This window comes from Mytilus galloprovincialis, chromosome 5 (assembly GCF_965363235.1).
Source record: "Mytilus galloprovincialis chromosome 5, xbMytGall1.hap1.1, whole genome shotgun sequence".
Taxonomy (NCBI): domain Eukaryota; kingdom Metazoa; phylum Mollusca; class Bivalvia; order Mytilida; family Mytilidae; genus Mytilus; species Mytilus galloprovincialis.
In genome coordinates this window covers 12,531,105-12,543,681 of record NC_134842.1, presented here as the reverse complement: position 1 = coordinate 12,543,681, position 12,577 = coordinate 12,531,105, and the positions used below count along the sequence as shown (strand labels likewise).

Sequence of the window (12,577 nt, the reverse complement as noted above, 5' to 3'; positions counted from 1 at the left end):
TCATCTACAAATGGATAATTAACAATAGGAAATGAAAAAACATATCTTTAATCATAAATTTTGGTATTAAGCTTTCCGTTAATGATATAGATATCCAGATCCGGGAAAGGATAGTTTAGCTTTATTTAAAGTTTAAAGAGGATAAATCTCTTTAGTGTACATACTGGGTCTTTTTTGATTTTAGTCATAAACTGTAACTCATAACAATACAGAAACAGGTCCGCATAACTGATGCACATTTAGTCCCCTTTTGAATTCCAAAAACTTGACGATATACGGAATCTCAAAAGCAAACAAAAATGTTATCAAGTAAAATTCAAGGGCAGTTATAGTATCAAAGCATGTCCAATTGACACAGTTCTGTTGTTTGTTGTTTTTACTAAAAGAAATACATAAAAGACTTGGAACACTATATTCGAATTCTCACTTTTTAAATAATCAATATCAAGGCAGGGTAATAACTGAATACTTACAACAAATGTAGCTACATATATAGACTACATGGTAATTTAGAGTAACTTCACTTATAACATAACGTACATCTAACTGAATAGATGCCATCTTATTAATTACAATAAACAATATATAAATCTATCAAGTGTTTAAGATAAACCAAAAATACTTTAACGTTATAAAGGGTTTATTGTCAAGTAACAATGTTATAATGTTCACATTTAATAAAGAATTAAAAAAAAAATATCAAAATCCCTTTGTTGTCATTTAGGATTTCAATCGTTAAAGTTTGTGTACCTTCTAATATTAGCAAACTTAGACGGATACTTAGCCAAACTTTCTCTTTTTCGTACTTTGAAAAAAAAAACAGCACTGCAGATGGATACTCTTTGACGTTGTGTGCTTATTCTATAATGAATTTTATTGATGAAATTGAAGACAAAGTATTAAAATAAAACGTGTTTAATCAATATTGATATTATTGAAATATTTGTGAAAAGAAAAAATCTTAACAAAATTCGTGATAATTTTATTGATAAATAATCGGACTATTTCAGATATGTATAACATCAGAAATTAAACTAAAGGTTATATAGCGTGTATATAGTGGTTGTATCTAATATGTTTCACACTATTTTTTTCGTTTTTTTCCAGACAAGTCGACACAGGAAAAACCAAAACAGGATGAGGAGAATGGTGACCAGGTAAGGTTTTGTTTACACGAATATCATGGTTTCGCCTATTTCGTTTCAATAAAAATAAATGCTGAAATAAATTGCTTAAAATGATTTTGGGGCAGAAATGATAGATTGTCTTTTGATAGTTTTGTGTGGGTGGAGAGAATTAGGAGACGTTTATGATTATTTGTGTTGTATTGCGATATATATGTATGTAAGAAAATAATCAACAATGCATGCTTTTATTCAAAAAGAACCATACGAAATAAATTTATTGTTTTATGATATAAATCGGCATATTTTTATTAAGAATTACCAAAAAAATAAAACATGCTACATCATGGAACCAATGATCAGTATTCTGGAGTTTGACAACAAATTTGTTGAATTTGGATTTAATTGTAGGCCTTCCTATGGGAAACATCCGAGTACCTCTTCCGACCGACCTTTTGCTATTTTCATACAGGTCGGAGTTTCGTCAGACACTTCTGAAAATTCTAGAAGACCAAAGACGATAGATTATTTAGATAAACTGATGATGATCTTCCAATAAAAATACAAGTCTCAGGATAAAAGCTTGCGCATTAAGCTATATTTTCATATTTTTAATTAACATTTTATTTATTGCAGACAAAACAGTTGATACAAAATGGAAACCAGACTAAAGAACATGACAAAAGGTGGACCGTTTAAAGTTTTAAATATTTTTTTACTATGGCTCTTATCTACTGTTTTAATACGATTTATAACATATGATTGTGTTTGTCAGGCAATGTTAAAACTAAGAAAGATAAAAGTTTTTTGAAGTCTTTTTGCTTCATTTAGACATGAAAAGGGAGTAACGCACGACTAAAGTAAAGAGTTGTTTTCATATAATGCATTAAACTTGCGACTATATCTCACCTCAGACGTTTTGATCGGCCCAGTGAAACCTAGTTTAATACGGGTTTATTCATTGAAGTTTGCATGCATAGTTTTTACTTTTAAAAAAACACAATTAAAGCAAAATCTATTAATTGATTAGACTGAATAGACAAAACTAATTATTTTGCATTCGCATGTAACGTAATGTAGAAAAATTACCAAATCTGGAACAAAAGGAACATTTCCGGGTGCGGGAATTTCTCGCTACATTGAAGACCTATTGGTGACCTGCTGTTGTTGTTTTTTTCTATGGTCGGGTTGTTGTCTCTTTGACACATTCCCCATTTCCATTCTCAATTTTATTTACCGGATGAATATTGTGAAGGACCTTATGCATCTAGGTCTGTCCGATTAGAAGTCCTGAAACAAGCTGTTTAAAAAGCTAATTGTTGGAAGAGTTTACTTACTGTTTTCTAAGGTCTGATCTTTAAGAATCTATTTCATGATTACTGACTGATCAAAAACATCAAGTATATTATAGCATGAAGTTGTTCGGCATAATATTCATTGGTCAGCTATAAATGAGGTCTGTATGGAGTTTTGATTACCTGATTTATTAAATAAGAGATCGTTATTTTGAAAAGTTTGCTAAAAAAAATATAGATTTACCCCCTAATTTTGTAAAACTATCATTTGGTGTTATTTAGATGCTAATTTTTTTTATTATAAAAAAATAATTTTATGATGTAATGCCATTAAATCGGTCCGTTTTCATTTTAATTTGGTAACTGTTAATTGTATATATCAGCCTGAGTACTGTTGAACTATCATTTAAGTTGAACATATTTAGACTCGTCCAGTTCAGGGGAATTAGGTTTCTGCAAGTGCTTTTTATGTGCTTTTCTTATATTTTTGACGGTTTTTAAGTCGGTAAAAGTTCAATGATTAAGTACAAATATTGACATTAAAAGACCTCCTCACAAAAAGAGCTGTTAAAATCCACTCGACCTTCGGGCTCGGGGATCAGAACACCCCTTTTTGTTCAGAGGTCATTAACTTATCATTGAACTTTTACTATTACTTAAACGTTAATCCAGAAAAATAATTACTTTATAATCCATTTGATCACTAAATTGTCTTTCTTATTGCCAATATATTTGATTTTTCCCCTTTAGGTGTGAATGTTATACTAGCTTCTCTGTTTGGTGCTTTGTCAACTGTTGCAGTAGCACTGATAGTAACAGACGTAATGGTAAGATTGTTTTGATACTTTAGATAAACATGGATAGTTATTATGAAATTAGTATAATAAAAGTCTTCATCATTTTAAACTTTCCTTTAGATAATCGACTGACTGTGTAAAAGGTGAATATAAAGACATAACTTGTATGGGGTCTTTCAAAATAGTTCTTTTGTAGGACGGTAGATATCAAAACTATTGTTGCGACTATAAATGAGTCGTAACCAAATACAAATAGTCACAGAGAATTAAATGAAAAAACAAATGTTTACTGCCATTGGATAGAATTATCTTATAATACCACAACCACTAGCTGAAAAATCAACAGACTTCGATGTTTTCAAAAACTAAAAGAACGGTTTAAAGGAAGAACAAAAACTTTATTGTACTATCTGACACACTATTCAAATTAAAATATATCATATATTGTAGGTTCAAAATGAATCCCATAACTTTTCTCTTGAAGTACTATATAGCTTCTTTATCTTATTGCACAGTATTGTTGAGAAAATCATTATTACAGACATTTATTTTTTCCGATTTTCTACGCGTTTCGAAAACATAGTATATTTTTTGCAAATTTTGAAGTAGAATTACAATAAATTGCTTTCACGATCAGATCGCAATGCTTTACCACCGTTAGGTATTCTTTCTCCCTATACCGAATGACAGCTATAAAATAGCACAGACGGTTAAATTCATTTGTGGAAGAGATATATAAACACCATAAGATGGTGACAAGAGAACGTCATCATCTACAAATGAATAATTAACAATAGGAAATGAAAAAACATATCTTTAATCATAAATTTTGGTATTAAGCTTTCCGTTAATGATATAGATATCCAGATCCAGGAAAGGATAGTTTAGCTTTATTTAAAGTTTAAAGAGGATAAATCTCTTTAGTGTACATACTGGGTCGTTTTTGATTTTAGTCATAAACTGTAACTCATAACAATACAGAAACAGGTCCGCATAACTGATGCACATTGAGTCCCCTTTTGAATTCCAAAAACTTGACGATATACGGAATCTCAAAAGCAAACAAAAATGTTATCAAGTAAAATTCAAGGGCAGTTATAGTATCAAAGCATGTCCAATTGACACAGTTCTGTTGTTTGTTGTTTTTACTAAAAGAAATACATAAAAGACTTGGAACACTATATTCGAATTCTCACTTTTTAAATAATCAATATCAAGGCAGGGTAATAACTGAATACTTACAACAAATGTAGCTACATATATAGACTACATGGTAATTTAGAGTAACTTCACTTATAACATAACGTACATCTAACTGAATAGATGCCATCTTATTAATTACAATAAACAATATATAAATCTATCAAGTGTTTAAGATAAACCAAAAATACTTTAACGTTATAAAGGGTTTATTGTCAAGTAATTATTTGCTACATTTTTCATTATTATGTAAAACAAAGTAACACGCATAAGAACTACAATGTTATAATGTTCACATTTAATAAAGAATTAAAAAACAAATATCAAAATCCCTTTGTTGTCATTTAGGATTTCAATCGTTAAAGTTTGTGTACCTTCTAATATTAGCAAACTTAGACGGATACTTAGCCAAACTTTCTCTTTTTCGTACTTTGAAAAAAAAAACAGCACTGCAGATGGATACTCTTTGACGTTGTGTGCTTATTCTATAATGAATTTTATTGATGAAATTGAAGACAAAGTATTAAAATAAAACGTGTTTAATCAATATTGATATTATTGAAATATTTGTGAAAAGAAAAAATCTTAACAAAATTCGTGATAATTTTATTGATAAATAATCGGACTATTTCAGATATGTATAACATCAGAAATTAAACTATAGGTTATATAGCGTGTATATAGTGGTTGTATCTAATATGTTTCACACTATTTTTTTCGTTTTTTCCAGACAAGAAAAAACAAGAACAGATTGAGGAGGATGGTGACCAGGTAAGGTTTTGTTTACACGAATATCATGGTTTCGCCTATTTCGTTTCAATAAAAATAAACGCTGAAATAAATTGCTAAAAATGATTTGGGGGCAGAAATGATAGATTGTCTTTTGATAGTTTTGTGTGGGTGGAGAGAATTAGGAGACGTTTATGATTATTTGTGTTGTATTGCGAATGAAATAATGACAAATCTATCAAACGAAATGCATTTTAAAAAAACAATATGCACAATATGATTGAGATATAATTCTATCATTTATGAACATGATCAGAATCTAACACAAATTGTGTCTTTATAACTCTTACAACATAAAATGTGTTTAATCAATATTGATATTAATATATATAACATTGTTGGGTTGATGTTTAGACGAGTTGTATATACATTATGTACACAGCCATGTATCACCATCATTGATGGCGATCCGATGGATACATCTGTTGTAGGGTTGTCACTGACTCAGACGTACTTATGAATATAATTATTTTCTGTGACTGTATCTTACATTAATTTGTAGGATCCTTTACTATAGATAATTTAGCTGATCTGTAACAATAACATCTTCATGCCTTATATATCATGTACTGTAGTACGCCGCTAGATTAACACTGACGTGGAAAGGTAACATATGGCCACCGAAAGCTCTGTTTTTGAGAGCCCAGGTGGTCGTGTGGTCTAGCGGGACGGCTGCAGTGCAGGCGATTTGGTGTCACGATATCACAGTAGCATGGGTTCGAATCCCGGCGAGGGAAGAACCAAAAATTTGCGAAAGCAAATTTACAGATCTAACATTGTTGGGTTGATGTTTAGACGAGTTGTATATATATATATATACATATATATATATATGTGTGTGTAAGAAAATAATCAACAATGCATGCTTTTATTCAAATAGAACCATACGAAATAAATTTATTGTTTTATGATATAAATCGGCATATTTTTATTAAGAATTACCCAAAAAATAAAACATGCTACATCATGGAACCAATGATCAGTATTCTGGCGTTTGACAACAAATTTGTTGAATTTGGATTTAATTGTCGGCCTTCCTATGGGAGACATCCGAGTACCTCTTCCGACCGACCTTTTGCTATTTTCATACAGGTGGGAGTTTCGTCAGACACTTCTGAAAATTCTAGAAGACCAAAGACGATAGATTATTTAGATATACTGATGATGATCTTCCAGTAAAAATACAAGTCTCAGGATCAAAGCTTGCGCATTAAGCTATATTTTCATATTTTTAATTAACATTTTATTTATTGCAGACAAAACAGTTGATACAAAATGGAAACCAGACTAAAGGACATGGCAAAAGGTCGACCGTTTAAAGTTTTAAATATTTTTTTACTATGGCTCTTATCTACTGTTTTAATACGATTTATAACATATGATTGTGTTTGTCAGGCAAGGTTAAAACTAAGAAAGATAAAAGTTTTTTCAAGTGTTTTTGCTTCATTTAGACATGAAAAGGGAGTAACGCACGACTAAAGTAAAGAGTTGTTTTCATATTATGCATTAAACTTGCGAATATATCTCACCTCAGACGTTTTGATCGGCCCAGTGAAACCTAGTTTAATACGGGTTTATTCATTGAAGTTTGCATGCATAGTTTTTACTTTTAAAAAAATACAATTATAGCAAAATCTATTAATTGATTGGACTGAATAGACAAAACTAATTATTTTGCATTCGCATGTAACGTAATGTAGAAAAATTACCAAATCTGGAACAAAAGGAACATTTCCGGGTGCGGGAATTTCTCGCTACATTGAAGACCTATTGGTGACCTTCTGTTGTTGTTTTTTTCTATGGTCGGGTTGTTGTCTCTTTGACACATTCCCCATTTCCATTCTCAATTTTATTTACCGGATGAATATTGTGAAGGACCTTATGCATCTAGGTCTGTCCGATTAGAAGTTCTGAAACAAGCTGTTTAAAAAGCTAATTGTTGGAAGAGTTTACTTACTGTTTTCTAAGGTCTGATCTTTAAGAATCTATTTCATGATTACTGACTGATCAAAAACATCAAGTATATTATAGCATGAAGTTGTTCGGCATAATATTCATTGGTCAGCTATAAATGAGGTCTGTATGGAGTTTTGATTACCTGATTTATTAAATAAGAGATCGTTATTTTGAAAAGTTTGCTAAAAAAAAATATAGATTTACCCCCTAATTTTGTAAAACTATCATTTGGTGTTATTTAGATGCTAATTGTTTTTATTATAAAAAAATAATTTTATGATGTAATGCCATTAAATCGGTCCGTTTTCATTTTAATTTGGTAACTGTTAATTGTATATATCAGCCTGAGTACTGTTGAACTATCATTTAAGTTGAACATATTTAGACTCGTCCAGTTCAGGGGAATTAGGTTTCTGCAAGTGCTTTTTATGTACTTTTCTTATATTTTTGACGGTTTTTAAGTCGGTAAAAGTTCAATGATTAAGTAAAAATATTGACATTAAAAGACCTCCTCACAAAAAGAGCTGTTAAAATCCACTCGCCCTTCGGGCTCGGGGATCAGAACACCCCTTTTTGTTCGGAGGTCATTAACTTATCATTGAACTTTTACTATTACTTAAACGTTAATCCAGAAAAATAATTTCTTTATAATCTATTTGATCACTAAATTGTCTTTCTTATTGCCAATATATTTGATTTTTCCCCTTTAGATGTGAATGTTATACTAGCTTCTCTGTTTGGTGCTTTGTCAACTGTTGCAGTAGCACTGATAGTAAACAGACGTAATGGTAAGATTGTTTTGATACTTTAGATAAACATGGATAGTTATTATGAAATTAGTATAATAAAAGTATTTATCATTTTAAACTTTCCTTAAGATAATCGACTGACTGTGTAAAAGGTGAATATAAAGACATAACTTGTATGAGGTCTTTCAAAATAGTTCTTTTGTAGGACGGTAGATATCAAAACTATTGTTGCGACTATAAATGAGTCGTAACCAAATACAAATAGTCACAGAGAATTAAATGAAAAAACAAATGTTTACTGCCATTGGATAGAATTATCTTATAATACCACAACCACTAGCTGAAAAATCAACAGACTTCGATGTTTTCAAAAAGAACGGTTTAAAGGAAGAACAAAAACTTTATTGTACTATCTGACACACTATTCAAATTAAAATATATCATATATTGTAGGTTCAAAATGAATCCCATAATTTTTCTCTTGAAGTACTATATAGCTTCTTTATCTTATTGCACAGTATTATTGAGAAAATCATTATTACAGACATTTATTTTTTCCGATTTTCTACGCGTTTCGAAAACATAGTATATTTTTTTGCAAATTTGAAGTAGAATTACAATAAATTGCTTTCACGATCAGATCGCAATGCTTTACCACCCTTAGGTATTCTTTCTCCATATACCGAATGACAGCTATAAAATCGCACAGACGGTTAAATTCATTTGTGGAAGAGATATATAAACACCATAAGATGGTGACAAGAGAACGTCATCATCTACAAATGGATAATTAACAATCGGAAATGAAAAAACATATCTTTAATCATAAATTTTGGTATTCAGCTTTCCGTTAATGATATAGATATCCAGATCCAGGAAAGAATAGTTTAGCTTTATTTAAAGTTTAAAGAGGATAAATCTCTTTAGTGTACATACTGGGTCTTTTTTGATTTTAGTCATAAACTGTAACTCATAACAATACAGAAACAGGTCCACATAACTGATGCACCTTGAGTCCCCTTTTGAATTCCAAAAACTTGACGATATACGGAATCTCAAAAGCAAACAAAAATGTTATCAAGTAAAATTTAAGGGCAGTTATAGTATCAAAGCATGTCCAATTGACACAGTTCTGTTGTTTGTTGTTTTTAGTAAAAGAAATACATAAAAGACTTGGAACACTATATTCGAATTCTCACTTTTTAAATAATCAATTTCAAGGCAGGGCAATAACTGAATACTTAGCAACATATGTAGACTACATGGTAATTTAGAGTTACTACACTTATAACATAACGTACATCTAACTGAATAGATGCCATCTTATTAATTACAATAAACAATATATAAATCTATCAAGTGTTTAAGATAAACCAAAAATACTTTAACGTTATAAAGGGTTTATTGTCAAGTAATTATTTGCTACATTTTTCATTATTATGTAAAACAAAGTAACACGCATAAGAACCACAATGTTATAATGTTCACATTTAATAAAGAATTTAAAAAAAAAATATCAAAATCCCTTTGTTTTCATTTAGGATTTCAATCGTTAAAGTTTGTGTACCTTCTAATATTAGCAAACTTAGACGGATACTTAGCCAAACTTTCTCTTTTTCGTACTTTGAAAAAAAAACCAGCACTACAGATGGATACTCTTTGACGTTGTGTGCTTATTCTAAAATGAATTTTATTGATGAAATTGAAGACAAAGTATAAAAATAAAACGTGTTTAATCAATATTGATATTATTGAAATATTTGTGAAAAGAAAAAATCGTAACAAAATTCGTGATAATTTAATTGATAAATAATCGGACTATTTCAGATATGTATAACATCAGAAATTAAACTAAAGGTTATATAGCGTGTATTTAGTGGTTGTATCTAATATGTTTCACACAATATTTTTTCGTTTTTCCCAGACAAGTCGACAAAGAAAAAACAAAAACAGAATGAGGAAGATGGTGACCAGGTAAGGTTTTGTTTACACGAATATCATGGTTTCGCCTATTTCGTTTCAATAAAAATAAACGCTGAAATAAATTGCTAAAAATGATTTGGGGGCAGAAATGATAGATTGTCTTTTGATAGTTTTGTGTGGGTGGAGAGAATTAGGAGACGTTTATGATTATTTGTGTTGTATTGCGAATCAAATAATGACAAATCTATCAAACGAAATGCATTTTAAAAAAACATTATGCACAATATGATTGAGATATAATTCTATCATTTATGAACATGATCAGAATCTAACACAAATTGTGTCTTTATAACTCTTACAACATATCTATATATATATATATATAGAGTCTATAAGAATTTACCAACCAGTAAACTTAATAGGTATTGGATCATCAAAATTGACAATACTACACAAACAGGAAAAATTATATGAGTCTGAAAGACTATATATATATATATGTGTGTGTAAGAAAATAATCACTAATGCATGCTTTTATTCAATTAGAACCATACGAAATAAATTTATTGTTTTATGATATAAATCGGCATATTTTTATTAAGAATTACCCAAAAAATAAAACATGCTACATCATGGAACCAATGATCAGTATGCTGGAGTTTGACAACAAATTTGTTGAATTTGGATGATCTTCCAATAAAAATACAAGTCTCAGGATAAAAGCTTGCGCATTAAACTATATTTTCATATTTTTAATTAACATTTTATTTATTGCAGACAAAACAGTTGATACAAAATGGAAACCAGACTAAAGAACATGACAAAAGGTCGACCGTTTAAGAAGTATGCTAGAAATTTAACCAGCTTCATTGATATCATTTTTCGTGGTTGCAGACACAATTGTTGTTCCGAGGGTTGATAATTTTATTGTTACAATATTGACTTCAATGGAATCGTTTACGAGCTGTTGTTAACATTTTCTTATGAATTATTGATTTTCCCTACACGCAAAATAAAGGAAAATTGGTAACCGACTGATGTAATGAATCCCCAAAAAGACATACCCCATTCATAGAATGCTTGGTATTCTTAAAAAAACGATTCAATAACATTTGCAATTTGTATATCATTTATAATACAAAGGAGGTATTTAGATATGAACTATTTTCTTTTGTAATAGTTTAGTTTATATTTCATTGTTTAAAATTCATTTTGCAGTAACATAGTGTGTATGTTTTGCAGCTAATTGTTTTTACAGGTGGCATAATGATATGACAATATCTCTATCGACTTGAGTCAGTAAAAGGAAGTCAAATAATGAGGTGGACTTTTATTTGTATTTTCATAACATTGACAACATTGTGGTTTTGAGCAAATGTTTCTTATCGTAGGGTGATAGTAAAATTTGTTTTATGACAGAATTTAGGTTTGACAAGTCGAATTACGTGTTCAGAGTGGCTACAAATTCTGCATGTCGAAAACTGTAGTATTTTTTACTTTTGTTTTATAATTTGTTGATTGTTGAGAATATGGCCTGTTAAGGATATATGCTTAGTTTGTATTTGTAGGAATGTTGTTGCTTAAGTTGCTAGCTGTTTATTCGTTACATATATCTAATTAAGATGTAGTGGTAAAACTTTTAATCGAAGATAACTCATCAAAGATATCAAGCTAATAATTATATACGCCAAACACGCGTTTATTCTACAATGGACTTTCAGTGACATTACATTAAAATGATATAATTCCACATAAGGTACGAAGATGAAGAGCATGTTTGCCAAACAGTTTCTTTATAAATATAACAATGATATTGTTTGTCAATATTGAAGTACTAACTTCTGGTCTTCTGATACCCTGGGAGATGATACCTTAATTACAAGTTACTTGGACCAAAATGTTGTCAATATAGACAAACGGGATAATATTCTTTCCAAACTGTAATTTTTGTCATTTTTGGTAAAGATGTATCACTGGCTGAATCTACGGTGTTAATATATCATATTTTGTTATGTGTATTCTTGTTTGTAGTTATGTTTGTCATTTCAATGAACACAATTCATGTATTACTGGTTAATTATTAATTCCGTTGAACTAAATCCTGCTTCATTGGAGTAAAAATCTCGAGATTGGAAAAAGGGTAGCAAAGGGAATTTGTCTTATGCTTGTTTGCATTTAAACTATGACCTTATCTGCGAACAATAATTGTCCTTATACCAGTCGTTCCTCGGACATAAATATTGTTGCATTTCAAGGTACGTTCATAGTTGATACAATGAGAACTTAAATTGTACCTTCAATTGAATCATCGTTTATGTGGGCAGGCGATGATTTCTGGTATTCTTTACGCATATTCCAAAGCTTTTTCTGACCATTAGCATGTTTAGTTTAAGGTTCTGGTGCAAAACGTAGTTGGCATTCATTTTGTAGACGAGCACAATAATAAATTCTAATAATATGTTTTAATACTTGAATAATCAGTTAAAAGGCTGGATCATTTTGACCATTCAACCTTTTTTTTTTAACTTTAAAGCGTTACTCATATATATATTTCATAGAGATACTCCTTCCTAAGGCACAAGTTATACGGGCACATACATTGTGTAGGAACTAGACACCATCCAGCTAGGACACACATATTAATTATAATAAAAGCAAAAGCCTTGTGTGACCCTTCACATTGAACAGATTCTTATCCGTGTTATATAGATATAGGAAGATGTGGTGTGAGTGCCAATGAGACA

The 12,577-nt window shown here is 30.1% G+C and overlaps 1 long non-coding RNA gene across 1 annotated transcript; it reads left to right on the top strand.

Annotated features, from left to right (window-relative positions):
- Window positions 1-1,502: 1,502 nt before the first annotated feature.
- LOC143074332 (uncharacterized) lies at window positions 1,503-9,884 on the top strand. The gene is made up of 3 exons (XR_012977802.1): window positions 1,503-1,810; window positions 7,872-7,949; window positions 9,835-9,884. It is a non-coding gene; the product is annotated as an uncharacterized LOC143074332 (long non-coding RNA).
- Window positions 9,885-12,577: the final 2,693 nt, after the last annotated feature.